This window comes from Chiloscyllium plagiosum, chromosome 31 (assembly GCF_004010195.1).
Source record: "Chiloscyllium plagiosum isolate BGI_BamShark_2017 chromosome 31, ASM401019v2, whole genome shotgun sequence".
NCBI lineage: Eukaryota > Metazoa > Chordata > Chondrichthyes > Orectolobiformes > Hemiscylliidae > Chiloscyllium > Chiloscyllium plagiosum.
In genome coordinates, this window is record NC_057740.1 from 10,276,693 (window position 1) to 10,303,717 (window position 27,025).

Genomic DNA, 27,025 nt, shown 5'->3' on the forward strand with positions numbered 1-27,025 from the left:
CACTAACTCATTTACAGGTTGTTAATCCTGTTTCACTGTTGACCTGTTGAATGGGCCTTCATTCAGTTGAGACACTAAACCAGGGTCTTGTCTGTCTTCTTGAATGAACATAATGAATTTTTTTGGTACATCCTTGGAGGAGAGTTCTCCCAGTCTCCTGGGCAACATTTATTCCTGAAAGAACATTGGTTCAGCAGATTAGCTGGCTGTTCCAACTCAAAACACAGGTGGGTGCTTTTGAAACACTCAGCAGACCAGGAACATCTTGAAGAGAGAAATAGAATGGACGGGCAGAATTTCCCCAGCCTCTGAATGATGCAGGCAGCCACGATGAAAATGAGAAAATGTAACTAAAGTTTGAGACAAACCAAAGTCCAATTTTCTGCATCAAACTTTAGAGACTAGGGAGAATCTCACCCATAAGTAATACCTTTCATTATTGTCAGAACTCACCTCATGGAGATGCATGTTGCTACTTCATGGAGAGAGAGAGAGAGAGAGAGAGAGAGAGTTAGCACTGCTGTCTCACAGCACCAGGGTGCCAGGTTCGATTCCAGACTCGGGGGCTGTCTGTGTGGAGTTTGCACATTCTCCCCGTGTCTGCGTGGGTTTCCTCCGGGTGCTCCGGTTTCCTTCCACAGTCCAAAGATGTGCAGGTCAGGTGAATTGGCCATGCCAAATTGCCCATAGTGTTAAGTACATTAGTCAGAGGAAAATGGGTCTGGGTGGGTTACTCTTCGGAGGGTCGGTATGGACTTGTTGGGCCGAAGGGTCTGCTTCCACACTGTAGGGAATCTAATCTAAAAAAAACCTGATGTAAAAGTCTGAGCAGTTACCCGGCAACTGCAACTCGCCAGCGTCTTATCTGAGCACTCATCTTGGCCTGCTTTCTCAACATCTCAGCAATCACCTGTGCCCTCTGTCTATGGTGCTTGGCATCAGTCAAGTGCCAACTTCACCAGATCATCTTGCTTCATCTCAGGCTCATTCACAATGCAATTCAGCATTTCAATACTGCCCTTGGCAAATCACCAACACCTTTCATTGCAGTGCTGCTGTAGGTCACTTTGCACACAGGCTCTCTGCTTGCTTTCTGCCTTAACTCTTTACACCTACTTAGATACACACAGCATCGCTGCCTTACCCTGCCCTTTTGTGCTTTGCCACTTCATTCAGAACTTACAGGGTCACGAGTTCAGTCTTGCCTTGTCTTTTAGCACAGACAGAAAGCCAGACAGTTTGTCACGGTTGTCAGCAATGAACAGTGAAAGGGGTCAACGTTCCTTCCGTGACTACCAGGTCAGGTCCACACCCCCCTACGACCCACCCTCCCATCCTGGCACTTTCCCCTGCCACCGCAGGACATGTAAAACCTGTACCCACACCTCCTCCCTCACCTCTATCCAAGGCCCTAAAGGAGCCTTCCATATCCATCAAAGTTTTACCTGCACATCCACTAATATCATTTATTGTATCCGTTGCTCCCGATGCGGTCTCCTCTACATTGGGGAGACTGGGCGCCTCCTAGCAGAGCGCTCTAGGGAACATCTCCGATTTCAAACTTCCAGCTCAGCACTGTCCCCATGACTTGTCCGGACTTGTCCTACCTGCCTAGCTCCTTTTCCACCTATCCACTCCACCCTCTCCTCCCTGACCTATCACCTTCATCTCCTCCCCCACTCACCCATTGTACTCTATGCTACTCTCTCCCCACCTCCACCCTCCCCTAGCTTATCTCTCCACGCTTCAGGCTCACTGCCTTTATTCCTGATGAAGAGCTTTTGCCCGAAACGTCGATTTCGCTGCTCGTCGGATGCTGCCTGAACTGCTGTGCTCTTCCAGCACCACTGATCCAGAATATTGAAATACAATGTTGTGCTACATCAATGGCTGTGCCAGAAGCTTACGCAGCAAACTTACAGCATGTGCTTCAGCCAAATGGTCAGGTCTAAAGGTTTAAGGGGAGTAGCACTTTTTCCAGTCCAGGGTGACCAACGTCAGTCAGAAATTGCCACCAATCTTGTTCAAGGGTGTGGTGTAAAATTCCAAGCAGTGGAATGTGGTGAAACTGTTAAAAATTATGTCCCAATACATGTGTGAATCTAACCGGAATGGAGGTGTTGCTTAGTCCCGTGTGAATCTTATTACACACCTCCCCGTGTGAATCTTCTTATCTGTATGTAACCAGAATGGAATGTGTTTTTTAGCCTTGCTCTGCTGTTCACATGAATGTTTATATCTGGAAAAGAGTATATCAGCTGGAAAAGTCTCCAGTTCGGTGAGTCTGCTCTGGGGTTACGTTTAACCGCCGAGCGTGGGTTGTTGGCAATTGCTCTACGAGAACTGACGGCTCCCAGTTCCGGTAACATGTAGAGTGAGTATAAGCCAGACCCGTTGTAAGATGAGACCTGGTTTTGGCGACGCTGCGGGGAATAAAATGCTCATATTCTAGTAGACTCGCCTCTTGGTCGTTTGTTCTGTGTCAGACTACTCTCCTACGAACCTGACCTTGAGAATTTTTTAAAACAAAGGGTATAATCGGATCTCAACCTAAGAGCTCAGACATGGTCAGTCGGAGTGATCGGGGTCAAGAGATCCATCTCATTACAATCCAGGGAGTGAGCCACAGTTAGTCCTGTGGATCGAGCCCAGGGATTCTCAGTGGGTCAGTCAGGGAGCTGCACAGAGTTCGTTCGCCGTTCAGTCAGGCGTAAGTTGGGCCTGTCAGGCAAATCATTTGGTGTGGGTGGAGTAAGCACATTCAGCCCTCGGGGTGGGGGGGAGGGGGGGGTGGTGGTCTGTGCACTGAAAATACAGAGGGATTTATCAGGACTTATTGCTGTGATGAGGAGTTTGGGGAAGTCAAGGTGAGGATTAGCCTGCTGTGATCAAATTGGACAATAACTGTGAGGGAGCATCTCAATGTGAAAGGGTGAGATGTGTGTGTGTGTATGTCTATCTGTGTATGTCTGTCTGTGTGCGCGTATGTCTGCATGTGTGTATGTGAGTGTGTGTGCGTGAGTGTATGTGAGAGTGAGTGTGTGTGAGAGTGAGTGTGTGTGTATGAGTGTATGTGGATGTGAGTGAGTTTGAGTGTGAGTGTGTGATTGTGTGCACGCGCACATCTACGATCGCGAACACCTTGGTCTCGAGGGGGGAACAGCCACAACGCCTCTCATAACCAAACTGTAGGCAGTCCAGGTAAGGTTGACTGGGTTGGTCCCAGGAATGGAGGGATTTTCTCATGAGGAGAAGTTGAGTAGTTTAGGCCTGTACTCTTTGAAGTTTAGAAGAATGAGAACATTACTAATAAAGGTAGGTATTCCATAGGCCACATAGATCATTACAGATTGATCCAAGTTATGTGAGTAGGTGTCATTTTTCCCACCACACTTACTGTGTGTGTGTGACATGACTTGCGCAGCATATATTGGAATAAAATGGGCAAGGGTAAAATGTCCATGTAGCCATTGAAGTCCTTGTGGGAGGCTTCCATGTCCTGAAGTATACAGGTCCATTGTTTTTTACTGCAACCTCTGACTGATCTCATCACTAAGGATCTGCTTTGTTTCCGATATGCCCCACATATTCTCATTGGAGCCATCACCAGTAGCTCCAGGTCAAGCAGCTGCAATCGTCCTTGGTGACCATTGCACAATGAATCATTATGGAAATTGATGAGGAATACATGCACCTGGAAACGCAGCAAAAACAGCAAACTCCTGAAGATGCAAAGTAATCTCCAAATACAGAGTTTTGCAGCCTAAGGAAGAAATAGCAAGGCATCTGGATAGAAATTGGCCCATCGGTCAATTTAGAAGAATGAGACAGGATTTTATAGAATCATAAAAATGATGAAGGGAATAGATCAGATAGAAGCAGGGAGGTTGTTTTCACTGGTGGGTGAAACTAAAACTAGGGGGCACAACCTCAAAATATTGGGGAGCAGATTTAGAACTGAATTCAGGAGGAACTTATCCACTTAAAGGGTTGGAAATCAGTGGAACTCCCTGCATGGTGAAGCAGTTGAGGCTACCTTGTTGAATGTTTTTACGGCAAAGATCTCTCACTTTCCTTGTCACCTTGCCGTTGGTGTTGGCCAATGTTATGTGAATTGAATTGAATTGAATTTATTGTCACGTGTACCGAGGCAGAGTGAAAAGCTTTGTCTTGTGAGCAATACAGGCAGATCACGTAGTTAAATAGCATAGATAAGTAAATAATAGGTAAACAGTGGCAAAAACAAAAACACAGGTACAGGCGAATGCTAAGGACTTGTGAGTCCATTCAGTATTCTAACAACAGTAGAGAAGATTAACAGCCAGTGTCATGGGGTTTCTCTCCAACCCTAGAGCAGGAGAAGCCTGTGATGACCAGATATCTTGGAGAGATAGTCCTTGGATGCCACTGTACCTTCACAAGCCAAGAGAAAGGATGAGTTTTGCAGTCTAAGAGTAGAAGCTTGAGATTGAAGCTTCGTAAGGGTGGCACAACAAGTCAAATGAATCTAACCTGCTCTTTGGTTGCTGGAATATGCTCAGTCTCTATTCTATGAGCAGTCTCTACTCTATCCCACTAAGGCAAGAATCCTCTCCTCATCGCAAGAGTTGTTGGGAGAAGATGTTGCAAGCAATAGCGAGAGTGGTAAACACTTGGTGCTGGTAGATTGCAGGGTTGTGTAGGAATGGAGCACAGGGAAGATGGTAGCACCTACCCTGAGGGTCACTAACCTTTTCCCTGCGCTACCATATGTTCCTTTGGACTGTGTAAATAGTGTTGACCCAGGATCGGAGCAGGCCGGCAGGCTCTGGTGAAGTGCTCTCCCCCAATATTCCTGAGGAAAGAGGATGATTCTCCTCTCCACCACCTTCTCCATCAGGAACTCCGGTTCACTGTGCACAAAGTGGGATGCCAATTACCTCGAGCGGTCATGTCCTTTGGAGATCCTTGCATAATAAAACTGGGAAGGGTTATTCCTGGCCCCACAACATGAATGCCAGTGATAGTCATATCAAAATGGAAGAGTGGGATCAATGGGCCAAATAGTCTACTCCTGCTCAACTCCACTTTCCTGCCTTGTCCCAAATCCCTTTATTCTCTCACTGACTAAAAATCTATCTCAGCTTTGAATATACTTGACAACCCAATCTCAACAGCACTCACCAGTAAAGAGTTCCATAGATTCACCATCTTCTGAGGGAAAGGTTTCTCCATATCATGATGTTAACTGGGAGATTCCTTACTCTGAGTTTGTGGCCTGTGGTCTTAAACTCTCCTTCTGGGGCTAAAGGAGCATTAGAGCTGAAAATGTGTTGCTGGAAAAGTGCAGCAGGTCAGGCAGCATCCAGGGAACAGGAGAATCGACGTTTCGGGCATAAGCCCTTCTTCCTGATTCTCCTGTTCCCTGGATGCTGCCTGACCTGCTGCGCTTTTCCAGCAACACATTTTCAGCTCTGATCTCCAACATCTGCAGACCTCACTTTCTCCTAAAGGAGCATTAGGCTCCCAGTCTCATTATCTTGTTGAACTCAGTATCTTGACCAAACAGAAAGGGGTGGCACAGTGTCTCAGTGGTTAGCACTGTTGCCTCACAGTCCCAGGGAACTGGATTTGATTCTAGCCTTGGGTGACTGTTTATGTGGAGTTTGCATGTTCTCCCTGGAATTCCTCTGGTTTCCTCCCACAGTTCAAATATGTGCAGGTTAGGTGTGTTTATCAGGGAATAGTTAAAAATCACACAACACCAGGTTGTAGTCCAACAGGTGTATTTAGAAACACAAGCTTTTGGTACGCTGCCCATCGTCATGTAGCTAGTGGGGCAGGATCCTCACTATCTACCTGACAAAGGAGCAGCATTCTGAAAGCATATACTTCCAAATGGTGTGGTGTGGTGTGGTGTGATTTTTAACTTTGTCCACCCCAGTCCAACACTGGTACCTCTACATCATGGTTGTCAGGGTAAAGGGCTCTCACTGCGGTTTCCTACTTTGAGTGTCAGACTGACTGAACCTCAGGGACCCAAATTAAAAGTCCTAAAGTCTAGCTCAAATTGCTGGAAATGCTCAGCAGGTCTGGCAGCATCTGGGGAGAGAAATCAGGGTTAAGTGACCCAACGTCAGAATGCAGCTCTCTAGCTCCCTCTGGCTGAAAGTAAGTGATACTTCTGATCCTCATGGCTCCAGGTGAGGAGTCATGATTGGAAACCACACCATGAGTGACCCTGGGAATAGAACTGAAGCTTCCTGCATACCTGTTTACTCTTGTTCCACTGGTTATTGGTTCAGTATTTACTTTCTGTGTCTTGTCAACCTGAAGAAAAATGAGTAAAATCACAAATGATATATACTGCTCTGACTCAGACCAAAATTAAGCTTCTGTACATGTGTTTCCAAGTATTGCTGTTTGTTTTAAACTTGTTTATCCCTCTGGATAAGCATTTTACATCCTTTCATAAGATGCCCTATGAAATATCTCTTTAGATGTCTCACAAGCCCCAGTTGATTAACCATTCTGCTAATCCCAGCAGCCACTGAATGCCCTTCTCTATCTTTTTCATCATCTCCCTCCCCTAACTTTGTCTGAAGACACTGACCAATTGCCTCAGTGTGAGATTGCAAGCAGATCTTCAGTCTTCGGTCAAATTTCTGTTTAATGAGAATTGTCTGACAATACTGCAGGGGGGTTGACTAAAATATACAGAGAGAGAGATGAATCGAATACAAAGTTTGCGTATTAGATGCAAGGCAAGAAAATCCTTTAAAAGGTGGGAATGTCAATATTTCATGTGCAGACTTAACAGGATAAAATTTTGAATCAAATTTAGTGACTGGAATCAAAGTCGTTCATCATAAGCCCGAAAGGCATCACCACTTGTCAAGCGGCTTAATCTGAGAGTCTCACTCCAACAGTGTGATGGGTTTATCCTCTGTCATCTTGATTATGTAACTCATTCCAGGATTTGTGAAGAGAACATTAGTTCAAACACAAAAAGGTGATGCCTGTTGCTGAAAGAGATTACATCCTCCCCTGATTTGATCTAAGGCTCTCTGAAAGACTTTTCATGCTTTTCTGGAAATGAAAATGTATTTGACTTGAAATGACTGACCTTCAGTGAGCGAAACATTAATATATTGGTAAGAGGTCTCTTTGTCCCTTACTTTGATGGAAATATGAAGCAAAAGAGGTGGTATAAAATCACTCACAGTCATTTAAACCTCATTGTTTCTATGGTGCACCTGTTGAGTAAGGAGCTGTGATCGCCCTCAGTTTTAGTTGAGATCATATAAATGTCCTGAGGCAGGTAATCTGACAGGAATGTGGTCTAGGGCTACAACCAATCTGGTTTTTCCATTAAAAACTGGTTCGCCAAGTGAATTCTGAGTGCTGGTAGATGTTCCACAACTTCAGTCGGTGCCAGTGATGCACAGTGGTTTCCGAGACTGAAAAGTTAGAGAAAATCCTTCAACAATCAGTGCCTGACAATTGGTTTCGGTGGCAGGAAGGAGTATGATGGTGCTGTGGTCTTAAGAGGTTTTTTTTTGTAAGAGGGGTTGAAGAAAAGTGAGCTGTCTATCAGAAAATAAACAGTTTGTGATGCCTTGGGTTTTTTTTTGAAAAGCTGGAACAATAGAGGCAGTCTGGCTGGGTGTGGCCAGCTCTCACAGACCAGCCTTTCAAGGTTTTTTTTTAAATTGATTTTTGGTTTAGCTTTTAGGCTAAGGGAAGTAGCCTTCCCTCTCTCGGTTACAGCTGGAAGCTGGGGTTACTGCCTGCTGTTGGCTTACCTATGAGACAAATCTGTTTTTCAGAATTTGCCTTTTTTGCCAAGGGGTGTGTTAATGGGATGTTACTGTATTGGAACAGTTAATTAGTAAAAGCTCCTGTATATATTATTCTATTAAGTTTTCTAATAAAGTTAAGCTATTTTAATTTCCTCTTTCTTTGGTTGTATTTTAACTGTGGTGTTTAAATAAATTGTGTTTGCTTAATGTCAAGTAGTTTGACCAGTCTGGAACAATTGCATCTGGAACAAAGCACTTTGTATTTGCCTAAATAATATGAAAGCGTTAAAGGTTTCTTAAAATATTTTTTAAAGGAGTCTGGCCTGGTCCATGACATGAAGCTGAATCTTGTGACATAATCATAGTGTCCCTGTTTCTGGACAGAGGTCAGGGTTCAAGTCTCACCCGTGACAGAGGCTTGACAGAGCATGTCCAAATCAGGCCCGAGGAGGTCTGCCCAAGGGAAGGGGAGAGGATGGAGTGTGTCAGCGAAGGCTGTGCTGAATGCCAAATGTTGAATTCCTCTTCAACTGCAGAGAGCTCAAAAAGGAATTCAACATAAGAAAGTTTGTTCCTTTTGGGCTATGTAGGTGGAAGTCCCACTGCTCAGTGATACATAAGGATAGCGAATGTGGAGCAGGGATCAACTGAACGTCACTGTGAACACTGAGCGAACATCCAAGCAGACTTACGTTCAGGAGATAGAACATGGAACAGTACAGCCCAGTACAGGCCTTTGTGTGCTGAGCATTTGTGTGATGTTGCGCTGAGCATTTATCTTAATCTAAAATCAACCTAACTTACACACCCCTCAATTTACTGCCATCAATGTGCTTGTCCAGCAGTCACTCAAAAGCCCCCAATGTCTCCAACTCCACTACCACCACTGCAAGGGCATTCCACACAACCACCAGTCTCTGCATAAAGAACCTACCTCTGACATCTCCCCTACACCCTCCTCCAATCATCCCAAAATTATGACCCCTCATAACAGCCATTTATGCCTTGGCTATCCACTTTATATATGTCTCTCATTACCTTGTATATCTCCATCAAGTCATCTCTCCTCCCTCCTCTCTCCAGTGTGAAAAGACCTCAGCCTCCCTTCATAAGACATGCCCTCCAACCCAGCAGCACTTGGCAAATCTCCCCTGCACCCCCTCCAAAGTATCTACATCCTTCCTATAAGGAGGCAACCAGGACCAGACACAACATTCCAAACGTGGTCCAAACAGGGTTTTATAGAGCTGCAGCAAAACCTTGTGCCTCTCAAACTCAATCCCCCTGTTCATGAAAGCCAAAACACCATACATCTTCCCAACAACTCCACCAACCGGGTGGAAACCCTAAGGGATCCATGCACGTGGACCCCATGATCCTGTTGGTCCTCCACACTGCCAAGAATCCTGCCTTCAACCCTGCATTCAGCATTCAAATTTGACCTTCCAAAATGAATCACCCTGCATTTATCCAGGCTGAACTCCATCTGCCACTCCTCAGCCCAGCTCTGCATCCTGTTAATGTCTCACTGTAGCCTGCAACAGCCCTCCACACTATCCACAGTTCCAACGGGCCCATGCCATCGGCAAACCCACCAACCCACCCCTCCACCTCCTCATCCAAGCCGTCCACAAAAATCATAAAGAGCAGAGGCTCAAGAACAGATCCCTGCAGGATACCACTGGTTACCAACCTCCAGACGGAATATGTTCCATCCACTACCACTTGCTGTCTTCTTTTGGCCAGCCTATTCTGTAGCCAGACAGCCAAATCTCCCTGTATCCCATACCTTCAAACTTTCTGAATGAGCCTACCATGGGGGACCTTATCAAATGCCTTACTGAGATCCATATACACCACATCCACTCTCAATCTTCGTCAATTTGTCTTATCACATCCTCAAAGATCTCAAAAAGGTGTGTGAGGCTTGACCTTCCCCTCACAAAGCCATACTGACTATTTTTAATCAAACTATTTTTTCCAAATAGTCATAAATCCCATCTCTCAGAATCCTTTCCAGTTACCTTGCTTACCACTGACTGGTCTGTAATTCCCAGGGATTTTCTTATTCCCTTTCTTGAACAGAGGAACAACATTTGCTTCCCTCCAATCCTCTGGTTTTATCCCTGTGGAGAGTGAGATTGCAAAGATCATCGCCAGAGGCACAGTAATCTCATTCCTCGCTTCCCGTAGTAACCTTGGATATACCTGGTCCGGCCGTGGGGACTTGTCTACCTTGATGCTTCCCAGAATTTCCAGCACATCCACTTTCTTAATAGCAATCTGTTCAAGCCTATTAATCTGGTCCATGGCTGTCGCACTATCAACAAGGTCTCTCTCTTTCTCTCTCTGTCTTTCTAGTGAATACTGAAGCAAAAAACTCAATTAGAGTCCCCTCTATCTCTTCAGACTCCAGGCATAAGTTGCCTCAACTATCCCTGATTGACCCTATCCTCTCTCTGATCATTCTCTTATTCCTCATGTAAGTGTAGAATGCCTTTGGATTTTCCCTAATCCTTCCCACAAGGCTTAATTGTGGTCCCTCTTAGCTCTCTTCAGTCCATTTTTGAGTTATTACCTAGCTACCCTGTAATCCTCTAAAGCTGTGCCAGAGCCTTGCTTCCTCAACCTTAAGTAAACTTCCATCTTCCTCTTGACAAGGAGCTCCTCTTCTCTTGTCATCCAAGGCTCTTTCACCTGACCATTCCTTGCCTTTGTTGGTACAAAGTTATCCAACACTAGCAACGAGTTCTCCCTAAACAGTCTCCACATTGCTGTTGTGCATTTCCTGTAGAGCAATTGTTCCCAATTTATACTCCACAGCTCTTCTCTAATAGCAGCATAATTTCGTGTCCCCCAATTAAATACCTTCCTATACTGTCTGCTCCTATCCCTCTCCATGGTAACGGTGAGGCATTTGTGGTCACTGTCACCGAAATGCTCTCCCACCGAGTAATCTGACACCTGGCCTGGCTCGCTGCTTAGCACCAAATCCAATATGGCCTCCTGCCTAGTCGGCCATCTACATATTGAGTCAGGGATCCTTCCTGAATGCACCTGACAAAATCGGCTCCATACAGACCATTAGCATTAAGGAGGTCCCAATCTATATTGGGGAAGTTGAAGCCATAACAATAACTCTGTTACATCTGTACCTTTCCAAGATTCACTGTCCAATCTGTTCTTCCATCTCTCTTCTGCTATTGGGGTGGGGGGGATATATCGAAAAGACCCGATGTAGTGACTGCTCCTTTCCTGTTACTGACTCCCACCCATAGTTACATCTGTACCTTTCCAAGATTCACTGTCCAATCTGTTCTTCCATCTCCCTTCTGCTATTGGGGTGGGGGGGATATATCGAAAAGACCCAATGTAGTGACTGCTCCTTTCCTGTTACTGACTCCCACCCATACTGACTCAGTGGGCAAACCCTCCTCAACAACCTCCTGTTCTGCAGCTGTGATGCACCCTCCAATTAGCAATGCCACTCCCCCTCTTCTTTTAAAGCCCCTCCCCCACTCCTGCACCTCCGTTCTTTTTAAAAGATCTAAAGCCTGGAACATCCAGCAACCATTCCTGCCCCTGTGTCTCTGTTATGTTCACAACATTGTAGTTCCAAATACTGATCCATGCTCTTATATCAGAATATCAGACACTCACCCTCTAAAGCCCTGCACCACAGCCAGCAGGAAATGAGAAAATAACAAAATCTAATGGATTGGGTATTTAATCCATTAATGTGGTTAGCAGTATTCACTACCAGAGTTTAGTGTGAGTGTCCATAGCTTTTTGCCTTGGTTGTGGTCCTGCTTAATTCCACAAATTTATCATCAAGACATTTAGTTTGAAATACTCCCATTCTCATAACTTTCAAGATGCGTTAACATTACAGCAATCATACTTTTAATACGTGTTGATACCAAAAATATTATTCACATAACAAGACAACCAAAGCTTTATCTTTGTTCATGCATGACTACAGAACTACAGACCAGTGAGCCTTACATCAGTGGTGGGTAAGTTGTTGGAGGAAATTCTGAGAGACAGGTCCACATGCATTGGGAAAGGCAATGTCAGATTGGGGATAGTCATCATGGCTTTGTGTGTGGGAAATTGTGCCTCACAAACTTGATTGACTTTTTTGAAGAGCTGACCAAGAAGATAGATGAGGGCAGTGCAGAATACATTGTCTACGTGGACTTTAGTAAGGCTTTTGACAAGGTTCCACATGGTAGACTGGTTAGCAAGGTTATGGGATATAGGGAGAGCTAGCCAATTGGATACAAAATTGGTTTGACAGTAGGAGACAGAGGATGGTGGTAGAGGGTTGCTTCTTAAACTGGAGGCCTATGACAGCGATATACCACAAGGTTTGGTGTTGGGTCCATTGTTGTACATCATTTATATAAATGATTTGGATAAGAATACAGGACAGTTAGTAAGTTTGCGGATGTCACCAAAATTGGTGGTATAGCAGACAGTGGAGAAGATTATCTAAGAGTACAAAAGGGTCGTGATCAACTGGGCCAGTGGGCTGAAGAATTAACAAATGGAGTTTAGCTCCACTTAGTTCAGTTGGCCTCTCATGTAGAGTGATGCCCACAGCATGGGTTCGATTCCCAAGCCAGCTGAAATTCCTATAAAGGATTCTCTTTCTCAAACTTACCCCTTGCCTGAGGTGTGGTAACCCTCAGGTTAAACCACTGCCAGTTACCTCCCAAAGGACTGTCCTTTGGGACAAAGAAAACTTTATCTCTTGAACAAGAGTCCTTGCTTCAAATCCCTACCTGCTCCAGACATGTGTAATAACATCTTCAAACAGGTCGCTTAGAGGAAAACAATCTCAATCAGCATTATACTGAAACAGACTCCCTGGTCTTTAATACCCCCCTGTTAATGGGTGGGTAGATCTGTTTGCTTCATACCAATACAGAGGAACGTCGATTATCCGGCATTCGATGAACCCCCGAATTTAGGATTATCCGAACAAGATCACAAGGTCCTGTTGCTCCTTGCTCCCAACCCAGTAGCTCCTGGTCACATGATCTACATTGTGGTTACTTGTTTATTAGCATGGTCCCTCCTAAAGTGACATCACAAGAGTGGAAGTTTGGTGTTGGCAAACTCGTTGGCAAGCTTTCGAAATTACGAAAGTAATTGTTCTTAATTTGCTTTGAGATATTGTAAGGATTTTCAAGGTGCTTGATTAATGCAAATTCTTTCTTTATTTCTGTTATAGCCAGAAGACATTGCAAACAGAAAACTCAAACAAAGTTGACCTTCACAGAACTCAGTGACCTACAGCAATGATAGAGTGATTCGTACACATGTAAACAGCCATAGTTTAAGATGATTCCTCTTTGCTGTTGAATTTAAATTCTCTCAGAGTGAGAAAGAAAGGACTTTACACAGAGTCCTTACAGGGGAATCTGGTATGCAATAGATTACTGTAAACAAGCATTTTACTCTCAGTGCGAATCACAAAAAGGGATGGGATGGATAACCAGTTAATCTACTTTTCCTAATCATCATCGAATCCCTAAAGTGTGGAAACAGGCCATTTAGCCCATCTAGCCCACAAACTCTCTGAGGAGCATCCCACCTCCCTGTATTTCGAACGGCTAACCCATCTAGCCTGCACATCCCTGAACACTATGGGTAATTTTGTATGGCCAATCCACCTAACCTACACACCTTTGGACTGTGGGAGGAAACCCATGTCGACACAGAGACAGTCGCCCAAAGGTGGGATCGAACCCAGGTCCCTGGCGCTGTGAGGCAGCAGTGGTGACCAATCAGTCACCGCTTTTATTTGGTGATACTCCTGATCACAGTTCACCTGATCCCCCAGATAATGAAGTTCTCCCCCAAAATGCCCCGCTGGTGTTTGACAAAAGAAATTAGCCTGGAATTGCTAGTGCACCTTCACACTGAGGCCTAGGATACACCTAACATTGGGCCTCAACATTGTCATCCATTATCGTCCATGGGGTGAGAACCTCATGGCCCCGAGGCAGCTGTTAGGACAAGGGGAATGGGAATAAAAACAAAAATGCTGGGAAACATTCCATTCTGAAGAAGCATCATATAGGACTCGAAACATTAACTCTCTCTCTCTCTCTCTCCATCAAGGCTGCCAGAGCTGCTGAGTTTCTCTAGCATTCTCTCTTTTTTATTTCAGATTTTCAGCCTTCGCAGTGTTTTGCTTTTATTAAAAGGGAAGGGAGATTGGGACATTGCAAATCATGTAGGGTGCTATCAGACAGGTGTTAGAGTCAGTGGAGTGTGTGGACAAGCAGGGTCTGACAGAAACTGGCTTCCTCCGGATATGGGTTTGTGAGGGACCTGCACTGTTGCCAGTTGCATATTCAAGTGAATTTATCTTAAACACTCACAAGGAAGCTGATGATCTGGTTGTATTATTGCTGGACTATTAATCGAGAGGCCCAAGACCCAGGTTTGAAGTTCACCATTGAATTTGAATTCAATAAATACCTGGAATTAAGAGACTGATGATGACCATTGTTGATTGTTGGGAAAACCCATCTGGTTCATCAATGTCCTTTAGGGAAGGAAACTGCCATCCTTACCTGGTCTGGCCTACGTGTGACTCCAGACCCACAGCAATGTGGTTGACTCTTAATTGCTTTCTGCAGAACTAAAGGGCATAGGTTTAGGGTGAGAGGAGAAAGAAATCAAAGGGACTAAAGGGGCAACATTTTCACACAGAGGGCGGTGCGTGTATGGAATGAGCTGCCAGAGGAAGTGGAGCAGGCTGGTACAATTACAACATTTAAAAGGAATCTGGATGGAATATGAAGCCTGTTCCAAGCCTCACTTTCTCCTGGCTGATTTTAACCTCACTGTGAAGCCTCTTTCAAGGATGCCTACCTTGAAGAAGTTCTCCTCCTCTCTCTACGAGGATTTCAGATGGCCTCTCTCTCACTGCACCCCCACGTCTCCCACCTTCATCTACCTATCGCACTCTCAGCTACCTTCACCCCAGCCCCACCCCCCTTTAATTTATCTCTCAGCTCCAACCCAGCCCACAAGCCTCATTCCTGATGAAAGGCTTATGCCCGAAACGTTGACTCTCCTGCTCCTCAGATGCTACTCGGCCTGCTGTGCTTTTCCAGCACCACACTCTCGACTCTGATCTCCAGCATCTGCAGTCTTACTTTCTCCAACATGAATAGGAAGGGTTTAGAGAGATATGGGCCAAATGCTGGCGATGGGATTAGATTAATTTTGCGTATCTGATCGGCATGGACGAGTTGGACCGAAGGGTCTGTTTCCATGCTGTATGACTATGACTCTTAAAAAAAACTTTGTTAGTTAAGACCCACAGCAGTCCCATTTTAAATGGACGCACAGGTGAGTTTGCAGGCCTATATATTTCAGTTTTTTTTAATTCACCAAAATGGCTTGAAGCCAATGGATTACTCTGTCCATTATCCAGCTGTCAACCCTCGATACCAACCCTCCAATCCTGGGGCCTACACCCTTTGTCCTGAGGGTGGGGAATCATGCTTTTTATGGTTCCTGCAAAGCGAAGTGCTTTGCCAACTTGTCCCATCCCTTTAATCTGATGTCACAATTTTGAGAATTGTTTAATTATGTGGAAAACCAGTGTCAGCAAATTCCACTGAGATTAATTTGAGCTACACTCCACTGGAATGACACGCAGATGCCTTTGTGCCCTCCCTGAATATTTTCTGCTCCAGCAAGCTGGTAAACGGCACATAAATTCGACTCAAGGCCTTGCTTTGTGAGTGAAATCACACCATCACTTTTAGTTACATCATTACTCCCGAAACACATAAACAGGCTCTTGGCACAGAGCAATGGGCTGTTTCTCAGATGGAGGTTGACTGCCACCTCCTGGTGGTTATAAACCATTACAGTTACCAATGTGTTAACAGCAGGAGCAGGACATCGAGTTTTAAGGGGATACTTTTTTAAAAAAAGAAAAGGCTGGGACTGTTCTGCAACATTTTTCAAGGTTCTATTAACTTCCTGTTCACTCCAGATTCATCCATAGTAATGGTGACTGCACCACAAAACAGCATCACTGACTGTGAAGCATTTTAAGAGATCACAAGTACCCTATGTAAATGCACATCTTCCTTTCTTCCATATGAGTGGGGTTCAGAGCAATAGTCAGGCAGGGTTGTCACATCAGGAAGGAAATATTCAGTGAAGTCTTTACCAGGAGGGAGGTCATTGCCCATTTATGGGTTTGGCAGCAACGAGATTCCCATTTTATAATCCAACTCAATATCCGTATTCCTTCTTTGTCCCATTTCCTTCATCCTCTTCCAATCACTCCATCACCACATTCAACTTGTGCAAAGCATTACTTTGCATACGGTAACTTTGTTGGAGAAACTGTCACCTTTTAGCAGTATAAACTGCTTTGGAAGAAAGTAGGGATTATTCAAGCAGCTGAAACTAAGATGGATCTAGCAATTTACCTCATACATATTTATCTGGCAATCTCAGGAACACTGTAGTCACTTGCCTCTTCTCCTCATTAACTCTGATTCTCATTCCCATCACACTGTGCCTGCTGTTGCTATGGATCTTTCTAATCTACTTATCACACTATCTCTGCTGCTTAACACCATGTGCTCCATCTACCCCCCTCCCTCACTCCAAGCAAGCAGCTGTCATCAGCAAGATTTCAATCCCAACAGGATAGCGTGCTTCTTTCAGCACACAATAGGCACAAGAACAACTGGCAGCCACTCACTGGAAAAGCATGGCTATCTTTGGTGCTAACTGGCCTACTGAGTATTCCCCACTTTAACATCAGTTTGTATCTAATTGCCCTGATGGTATATCAGTCCCCACAGTGGGGAGCTGAAACGTTTATCAATCAGACCATAACTCAAGACGGAACAGACAAAAATATGTAGATGATCATTTTAAGTTTTGTTCCAGCATGTAACTCTATTAGTTACAGCATTTCTGCAGCACAGAACTAGGTCATACAACCCAGATAGTCACTGCTGGCCTCCAGGCTCTTCATTTGACTCATAAAATCCCTACAGTGTGGATGTAGGCCAATCAGCCCATCGAGTCCACACTGCCCCTCTGAACAGCATCACACCCAGACCCATAGCTCATCCCTGCATTTCCCCATGGCTAATCCACATAGCCTGTACATCCCTGGACACTATGGGACAATTTAGCACGGCCAATCAACCTAACCTGCACATCTTTGGACTGTGGGAGGAAATCCACACCAAGGAACATGGAGAATGTGCAAACTCTGCACAAGCAGTCACACAAGGCTGGAATCAACCTCTGGTCCAAAGCATTGTGAGGCAGTAGTGCTAACCACTGAGCCAACATGCCTCTGTTAATATGTTCCCTTCTTCCCGAATGCATGTATCTAACTTCCTCGTCTACACATTGATACTGTCTAGCTCAGCCACATTCCCATTCTTTGGGTAAAGATGCTTAATGGTAACCTCCCTCAGGATGAAACCACAGAATTGTTACACTGAGCATGAGGTCATTCAGCTCATCATGTCTGCATGGACTCACTGAGCATTTTAACTTAGTGCCAACCTCCCCCCTTTTCTTCATAACCCTCCACATTTTTTCTGTTTAAATAATCATCCAACACCCTCTCAAATGCCCAGTTGAACCTGCCTCTCCCATTCTTCCAGGCAGCACATTCCCCAACTACTCGCTGTGTGAAAAGAAAGATTTTTCTCCCCTCACAATTGCTTATTCCGCAAAACACTTTAAAATGGCATTCCCTGTTTCTTGATCCATTTATGAGCAGGAACAGTTTCTCCGCTCCACACCCCTCATGATTTTGAAAACTTCTGCCAAGTCTCCCCTTGAAGGGAAAACGGTCCTACCTTCTCAGATCTTTGGCCGTAACTGAAGTGTTTCATTCCTGGAGCCGTTCTTGTAAATCTTTTCTCCAATGGATTTGAATCCTTCCTGATGTTCAGTACTGCACCCAATACTCCAGCTGAGGTCTGACCAGTGTTCTATATTAACCTCCCTGCTCATGAGCTCTATGCCCTTACTGAGAACACTGTGTGCTGTATTAACAGCCCCTTGTATCTGTTTGGCCACCTCTAGTTATTTATGTACACCTATACCCAGATGTCTCGGTTCCTGCATTCTCTTTAGAGTATTTTATACTGTCTCTCCATGTATTTTTTGTACCAAAGTGCATCACCTCGCACTTCTCTGCTTTGAATGCTTGCGTTCTTGTGAAGTTGGGAACCAGGCAGAGCCCATTTCACATAAATCAGCTGAAAGGCATTGAATGTTGAACCAAATGACTCATCCCCATTCAGAACTTCCATTTGTTTCAATTTCTCAGACTTCAATCTTCCTTCCCCTGTTCCCCACTGTCAAGTCCGTTTGCCCATCAAGCTAAACTCTAATGATCATTCCCCATCCAATGGAGAGTAAGAAAAGACTTCAAGCCTTTCAGAAACATCTTAATCCTCACTGGTCTTGTAGAAATTATATAGGTAGCAGTCATCTTTAACACAGCAAGATCCCACAATGTGCAGAAGAGCCACTTAGTTGAGAGTGACTAAGGCAAGAATGTCACACAGGAAACCTCCCTCTCCTTTTGCTTTCCTTCTGATCATGCCAAATGATCTTTAAAATGGAACCCAAAACATCAGATCAGGCCCAATCTCTATCCTATCACCGTAAAGGCAGCATCTCTAACAATACAACTCTTGGAGATTCAAGATGGTGGTGATCTAGGAGGATCGCTTTGTAGAGCTCCGCACCACAGCACAAGCGGGACGAACATCTAACCCACCCAATCAGGACCACCGCAATATCCTGAGACATTGGAAAGGTCGTGGAGTCCCAGGAAATCGTTGAAAACCAATTTACCGAAGAAGGGAGGAGGACCGTCCAAGGCCAGGCCCGCTGCCCAACCTGCAGGATCCTCAGACTCGATTTCTCACCAGGCCCTGGTGAAGGAGCTCACGAAATCTTGCGAGATGTTGGGTAAATAGATAGAGCAGAAGGCCCTGATCTCCATCATGCTGCATGAGCAGCAGCTGGGAGACCTGGAAAAGAGGACGGATAGAGGACGGATGAGGTAGAACACAGAGTCACAGTGATGGAAGCTGATTTCAGTTCCTCCAAGGGTAGGATCCAAGCCCTAGAGACGCAGGTCCATAGTTTACATGACCAAGTTGATGATCTCGAGAACAGGGGCAGGAGAAAAAAAATATTTGGATCGTCGGTGTGGCAGAGGGTAAGAAAGGTGAGTGGCTGGCGGAATATATTGAAGACTGGTTGCCGAAAGTCCTTAGCTTGGATGCTGGGGTGGGGGGGAGAGATCTAAGATGGCGGTGATCTGAGCAGATCGCATTGCAGAGCTCTGCATCATAGCACAAGCAGGATGACCCTTTAACCCACCCAACCCAGACCATCGTGATACCTTGGGACTCCAGAAAGATCATGGAGTCCCAAGAAACTTCTAAAGATTAACTTACCTGTGTTTCCAGCCGTCCAGAGATGCTGGAAAAGGGAGGAGGAGCATCCGAGGCTGAGTCTGCAGTTCAGCCTGCAGGATCCTCGGAGCAGACTACTTTCCAGGCCCTGGTGAACGAGCTCTCGAAATCTCGCGAGATGTTGGGGAAACAGATTGAAGAGAAGCTGGCTCCAGTCTCTCTCATGCTGCAGAAGCACGAGCAGCAGCTGGGAGACCTGGAGAAGAAGACGGATGAGGTGGAGCACAGGGTCACGGTGGTGGAAGCTGATGCCAGTTCATCCAAGGATAGGATCCAAGCCCTGTGGACGCCGGTCTGTAGCTTGCAGGACCAAACGGATGATCTTGAGAACAGGTGCAAGAGAAAAAATATTCCGATCATCGGTCTGCCTGAGGGTAAGGAAGGTGAGCGGCCTGCGGAATTTGTTGAGGATTGACGGCCAAAATCCCTTGACTTGGAGATCGGCATGAGAGGATTGGAGATAGAGAGGGCTCACCGGGTCGCAGCACGGAGATCGGGTCTGGGTGAACGTCCTCTTCCTCACCTGGTGCGGATCCATCATTACCGGGATAAGGAGAGAGTCATGGAGATTTCCAGACTCCAGGGGAAGGATCCAAAGACCCTAATTTACGAGGGCTCAATGGATCATATTTTTCCAGGACTTCTCAGCAGCAGTGATCCAGAAACGAAAATCTTACAACAGTGTCAAGAAAAGACTGAGGGAGCTTGGGATTCACTACTCCCCAAGGTATCTGACAGTGCTTCAGTTTAACCTGAGATGAATCCATACATCTCTATGACACGTTGGAGAAGGCAAGAGAGTTTGTGGATAAACTAATTTGAACAATTTTAGTATGTATAAATAATGTTGTTTAGGTATATGTTTATCATTCTGTAAAAGAAATGGAGGAAGTCTGGTTGGAGCTTTACCTTTATTACCTCTATTGATAGTTTAAACTATGTCTGGCGATGGTTGAGACGTACATTTACAATTTCTAAATTAGGATATGCCAGAGGATGGGTGGGGTATTTATGCCCCTTTCTTTAAGAATTTTTTTTATTCATACTAATATTCGATGGGGTGTTTATTATTTTCTGCTTGGATTTGTGGTGCGGCTCTAGCTGGAAGAAGTGAAGGTGGTTGTGATAGTTGGATGTCTACTTATGGGAAGTTTGGGATGGGGAGTTGCCCCCTCTGGACAGAGGGTGAGTTACCCTATTCGGCGCTGCTGGCGCTATATATGTTGGTTTGCTTTTTGGTTTTTGTTGTTAAATGTAGTGGTTTTAGTTTACGTAGTTTTTTTCTATTTGGTGGATCATGTGACACCAAGGCTCAGCAGTTTGTGGTTCGGGTTCCTCCTCTCTGGAATTTAGATATTATTGCAGAAGATTATGGCTAATGATTTGATTAAATGGTGTACCTGGAATATCAAGGGATATTACTCATCAATTAAGAGGGAGAAGGTACTCTTGAGTCTTAGAAAGGAAAAGGTGGATATTATTTTGTTACAGGAGACAGATTTGGATGACAAGGAGCATCTGAAATTACAGCAGAATGGCTTTGACCGAGTTTATTTTTCATCATTTAATATCAGAAGTAGGGCAGTAGCTATATTGGTTAGGAAAAATCTCTTATTTAAGTTGCTGGAGTGTGTTAAAGACACAACGGGAGGGGGGGAGGGGTTGGAATTCTCAAAGCCTTGATAAATGGGGAAGAATATGGTATTTTAAATGTTTATTGCCCTCCAGCTCATCCCCTTAAATTTTTGGTAAATGCTTTTTCTAAACTGATAAATCTCGAGCCCTGGCACATCATTATAGGGGGAGATTTTAACTGTCTTATGGATCCCACAGTAGACAGGTTCCCCAAAAATCCCTTGGTACCTTCTGTACAACTTAAACAGTTTGTGGGTCTGTGTAGAGTTAGGGTTGGTGGACATCTGCAGGCGTCTCCACCCTACAGCTAGGGATTTTACGTTTTTCTCCATTCTGCACAGATGTCACACGAGGATTGATTTTTTTCTGACCCCTGCGATAACCCTGGATCTGGTGGCATCTTGTACGATTGGTAATATTACCATTTTTGATCATGCTCCAGTGAACCTTATGGTTAAGATTAAGGACGTCATAGTGGGTTCGAGGTACTGGCGAATGGATGCCTTTATGTTGAAGGGTAATAAGTTTGTGGAGTATTTCTCTAGGGAATTTTCGGCGTTCCTAAACATCAACATAGGATCGGTTGATCGCTCATCCATTCTCTGGAAATTGCCAAAGCCTATGCCAGGGGTTAGTTATTTCCTACTCCGCCAATAGGTGGCAGCAGAAGGGTGAGCAGCAACATCTCCTTGAAGCACGATTGAAGGCAGCTGACCCTCCACGTTGGTCAAACGCGCTGCGGTCTGCATTAAATTCCGTGCTCACACAAATGGCAAAGAAGGAGCTGGCTTTTGCAAAGCAAAGGTTATGCGAGCATGGTGACAAGCCAGGCAAATATTTAGTGTATCTTGCCAGAAAGAGAAGTGCCCCACAAACCATTACAGTGATTAGGGAAGGGTCTGGGAACCTAACGTGTGATTCTAAAAAGATTAATGTGGCGTTCCAGAGATTTAACTCTAAATTATACCAATCTGAGGATGGTGAGGAGGGGCAGGCCAAAATGGAATCCCTTTTTAGGGATCTGAAGCTCCCAGGTGTGACTCCCGAACAACAGTCCTTTCTCAATATCCGGTTATCAGAGCAAGAAATGCAGGAAGCTGTGAGGCAGCTTCAGAGTGGAAAGGCGCCGGACTTTTCAATGAATTCTATAAGGAATTTATAAGTATACTGTCAGGCCCGATGCTCAATATCTTTAATGATTCATACGGTCATGATTGTCTCTCACCATCTCTGAGAGAGGCCAATATTTCACTTATCCTTAAAAAAGGGAAGATCCTGGAGGACTGTGCTTCGTACGGCCCATCTCGCTCTTAAATGTGGACTTTAAAATCCTCTCTAAGACTCTGGCGTTAAGACTGTGTTACCTTCAATTATTAAAGAGGATCAGACGGGCTTTATAAAGGGTCGCAGATCCTCCAATAATGTTAGGAGGCCGCTTAATGTAATTCAAGCATGCCAACAGCAGTCAGTACAAGGATTGGTGATTTCTCTGGATTCAGAGAAGGCATTTGATCAAGTTGAGTGGCCGTACCTTTTCTATACTCTAGAGCGGTTTGGTTTGGCCGAAGTCTTCATAAGATGGGAAAAGGTTCTCTACATTGACCCTCTTGAACGGTCATCACCTACGGGGTACAATCAAGCAATTTTAACATTTCTAGTGGCAGCCAGCAGGGCTGTCCCTTTTCACCATTAGTTTTTACGTTGGTGATTGAACTATTGGCAGAGGCTATTCGAGGGGATCCCAATATATCAGCTCCAGAAGTGGGGTCAAACTTATATAAGATTTCGGTGTATGCAGACGATGTCCTTTTGTTTTGACAAATCCAGCAGTTTTGGCGCCTCACCTGATACAACGCATTCACGCATTTGGCACCTTTTCGGGGTACAAGATTAATTTTACGAAATCAGAGGCGATGCCTATGGATGGTCTTATGAAGGAGCTAGCTCTTGCGGGGGGCTATAGATTCCCATTTATGTGGTCACAGGAGGGTTTTGTGTATTTGGCATATTTATTACTCCAGTTCTGGATCGGCTGTTCAGAGCCAATTTTATCCACCCTTACACCCAAAATTATTTGAAAAAATTAAAGAAGATCTTCAAAGATGGGAGGCACTTCCAGTCTCGTGGTTGGGTCGGATATCATTTACTAAGATGAATATTCCCCCCATTTGCTTTACCCTATATGGATGCTCCCCCGATTTTCAATAAGCAAACGCTCGGGAGGCTGAACGGCTGGTTCAGCTCCTGTATTTGGCATCATAAGCGGCCCCTCATTAAATTAACCAAACTGCAGTTGCCTCACAGATTGGGGGGAGTGGACCCTCCTGACATTAAGCTCACTTTTATCCTATATGAGTGATTGGGTTTGTGGGGATCCTCTTTCAATATGGTTAGATATCGAAGCCTCCCAGGCAAAGTGCACCCTTACCAGCTTGCTGTTTTTGGACAAAATGAGAACAGTTAGGGAATATTGCCACAACCCAATGATCATCAATACCGTTAAAGCATGGAGGGCAATTCGGCAGAGGGAAGGCAATATTGGCAAAACATCTTTGTTTACACCTTTAGTGGGTATGCCGGGTTTTCAACCAGGAATGATAGATTCAGGACTCAAACATTGGGCAGCTAGGGGTGTGTCTTGCTTGGGCAATTTATTTGAGGGAGACACAATGATGTCCTTTGATCAGTTTGCATGGAAATACGAGCTATCTGACAGGAACAGCTTTCGGTTTTTTCAAGTTAGGGATTTTATTGAAAATATAACACACTTTTGATTGATCCCTACAAATCTGACATGGGGGGGGGGAGGGACGGGGTGCTAAGTGCTAAGAGTACGCTTTCAGTCAGCACTTTATATCATCAATGGGGGGGTGCCACCTCAGATGAGTTTGATTGACTCTGCAGGATGTGGGAGAGAGAGCTAGGTGTTAAGGTCTCCTCAGAGGCATGGGAAGATATTTGGGAGAATGCAAGGAAGATTTCAATTTGCAATAGGACCCATGCTTTACAGTTGAAGATTTTCTACAGGGTCCATTTGGCTCTGGACCGTTTGTCAAAATTTTGCTTTTGCTTATTGAAAATCGGGGGAGCATCCATATAGGGTAAAGCAAACTGGGTATCGTCAATATGTCCCAAGTGCAAGGTTGGTACGGGCACTCTTACCCATTATATCTGGTCTTGTGGTAGGCTTCAAACATACTAGAGCGCTGTGGCGGGTGCAATGGAGAGGATTTTGGGTGTAAGAGTGAGGAAGGACCCGATCTCTCTTCCTCTTGGCCTGCCCAGTGTGTTCCCTGTAGGTGCGAATAAGAAAAACTTTTCAACATCCTCATGTTCTGTGCAAGAAAGAATATCGTGCTAGCTTGGGTATCTGAAAACCCCCCCGGGCCTGTCAGGTTGGCGGATGTCCCCTTGGGTTTTCTCACAAGGACGGTACACCACAAAACTGAGCATTTCTGTAAGACATGACGTCCCTTTTTGGAATACCTGGACACAGATTTGTCTGCCACACAAACGAGGGCTTTTATATAGACGTAACAATTGTGTTTTACGTGTCCAATATCCGGGGAGGGGGAGCTGCTAACGTATGAGCGTTTTGTTCGGCCGGGCTGAGCTATTAGTATTCATTAGTTTGTTGTTGGTTATATAGTTATTTAGTTAAATAGCCAGTTTGGGTTTTTTTTATTTTATACTTTTCTATATATGTGTATACATTTGTAAATCAGGGTAGGTCAGGGATTTTTTTGGGTTTTTTTGTACTATTTTGAATTGCGTGGTTTTGTACTTGTTGTAATATTTAAAAATCTATTGTTTCAATAAAAATATGTTTTAAAGAAAAACAGAGGAAGTCCTATTGGGACTTTTCCTTTTTTTTAATTGGTAATAATTTGGTTTAAACTATGTTTGGTGGCGGTTGAGATGTGTACTTTCAATTTTTAAGTTGCGATACCAAAGGATGGGTGGGGTATCTGCCCTTTTTTTTAAAAGAAATTCTTTATTCACATTGCTACCCCATGGTGTATTTTCTTTCTTTTCTGCTTGTGTTTGTGGTGCGGTTCTAGCTAGCAGGAGGGAAAATGGTTGGGATGGCTAGATGCCTACGTACAGGCAGTTTATGCCCAGTTCAGGTATTTAAACACCCGGCCTGCAGTCTTGGCAGCAGAATGGAAAGTTGGGTTTTGGGATGTGGAGTTGCTCCCTTTGGGCACGTGTGAGTTCCCCTATTCAGCGCCACTGGTGCTGTATGAGTTGGTTTGTTTGTTTTTTAGTTTTTGTTGCACATAATCTTTGATAGCTTTGTAGATTTGTTAACTGTAGTAGTTTTGGTTTATGTAGTTTTTATGTTCAATGGATCTTGTGACACTAAGGCTCAGCGATTTGTGGTTCAAGTTCCTCCTCTTTGGAATTTAAATGCTTCTGCAGAAGGTAATGGCTAATGACTGGATTAAATGGTGTACCTACAACATCAAGGGGAGTCACTCACCAATTAAGAGAAAGAGTGTACTTTTAGGTCTGAGAAAGGAGGGGGTGGGTATTGCATTGTTACAGGAGATACACTTGGATGATAGGGAGCATTTGAAACTACAGCAGAATGGCATTGATCGGGTTTACTTTTCATCTTTTAATACCAGACGTAGGGGAGCGACTATATTTGTTAGGAGGAATCTCCCATTTAAGTTACTAGAATGTGTCAAAGACACACACAGGAGGTTTGTAATCCTCAATGCCCTGATAAATGGGGAAGAATATGGTGTTTTAAATGTTTATTGCCCTCCGGCCCATCCCCTCAAGTTTCTGGGCGATGCATTCTCTAAATTGATCAGTCTGGAATCTCGGCATATCTTCACAGGGGGAGATATTAATTGCCTTATGGATCCCACAGAAGACAGGTTGCCCAAAGGCCTCCCGATACCCTCTGTACAAACTAAACAATTAGTGGATCTGTGTGTGCAGCTAGGTTTGGTGGACATCTGGAGGCGTCTCCACCCTACAGGCAGGGATTTTACATTTTTATCCAATCCACACAGATGTCACACCAGGATTGATATTTTTCTGACCCCCATGGCAACCCTGGACTTGGTGACATCTTGTACGATTGGTAATATTACCATGTCCGATCACGCTCCAGTGTACCTTGTGGCTAAGATTAACGACGTTACCAGTGGGTCCAAGGCACTGGCGAATGGATCCTATTATCTTCAAGGAGAATAAGTTTGTGGAGTATTTCTCTCGGGAATTTTGGGCATTCCTAGACATTAACTCAGGCTCGGTTAGTAGCCTGTCTGTCCTTTTGGAAACTAACAAAGCCTATGCCGGAGTTAGGTTATCTCCTACTCTGCCACTAGGAGGTGGTAGAAGGGTGGCCAGCAATGTCTCCTTGAAGCACGGTTGAAGGCAGCCGAGGAGGCTTACTTTGACAGACCTTCCTTAGTCAAGCTACAGAGGATTACGGCACTGCGGTCTGCATTGAATTCCGTGTTCACACAGACGGCAAAGAAGGAGCTTGCTTTTGCAAAGCAAATGTTGTATGAGCATGGTGACAAGCCAGGCAAGTATCTAGCATATCTCACCAGGAAAAGGAGTGCCCCTCAGTCCATTACGGCAATTAGGGAAGGGTTTAGGAACCTAACATGTGACTCCAAAAAGATTAATGTGGCACTCCGGCAATTTTACGCTAAGTTATACCAATCTGAGGGTTGTGAGGCAGGGCGGGTCTAAATTGAGTCCTTTTTCAAGGATCTGGAGCTCCGCTGCATGAACCTCAAACAAAAGTCTTTTCTCAATGCCCCCTTATCAGAGTAAGAGATGCAGGAGGCTGTGAAGCAACTTCAAGGTGGAAAGGTGCCTGGTCCTGACGGACTTCCCAGAGAAATCTAAAAGGAATTTATAAACATATTGTCAGACCCGATGCTCAACATGATCAATGACTCATAAAACTATGATCATCTCCCACCATCACTGAGAGAGGCTAGTATTTCACTTATTCTTTAAAATGGGAAGGTCCCGGAGGACTGTACTTTGTACAGGCCCATTTCACTCTTAAATGTGGACTTTAAAATCCTCTCTAACACTTTTGCGTTAAGGCTGGAGACTGTG

At 44.7% G+C, this 27,025-nt stretch overlaps 1 long non-coding RNA gene across 1 annotated transcript in view; it reads right to left on the reverse strand.

The window, feature by feature from the left end:
- Positions 1-16,336, reverse strand: part of LOC122565084 — a 46,655-nt gene extending 30,319 nt beyond the window's left edge. The window contains exons 1-2 of the long non-coding RNA XR_006316075.1: positions 16,256-16,336; positions 6,251-6,309 (exon numbers count right to left, since the gene is read on the reverse strand). This is a non-coding gene — a long non-coding RNA (uncharacterized LOC122565084). The remainder of the gene's footprint in view (positions 1-6,250; positions 6,310-16,255) is intronic.
- Between the last annotated feature and the right edge of the window lie 10,689 nt (positions 16,337-27,025).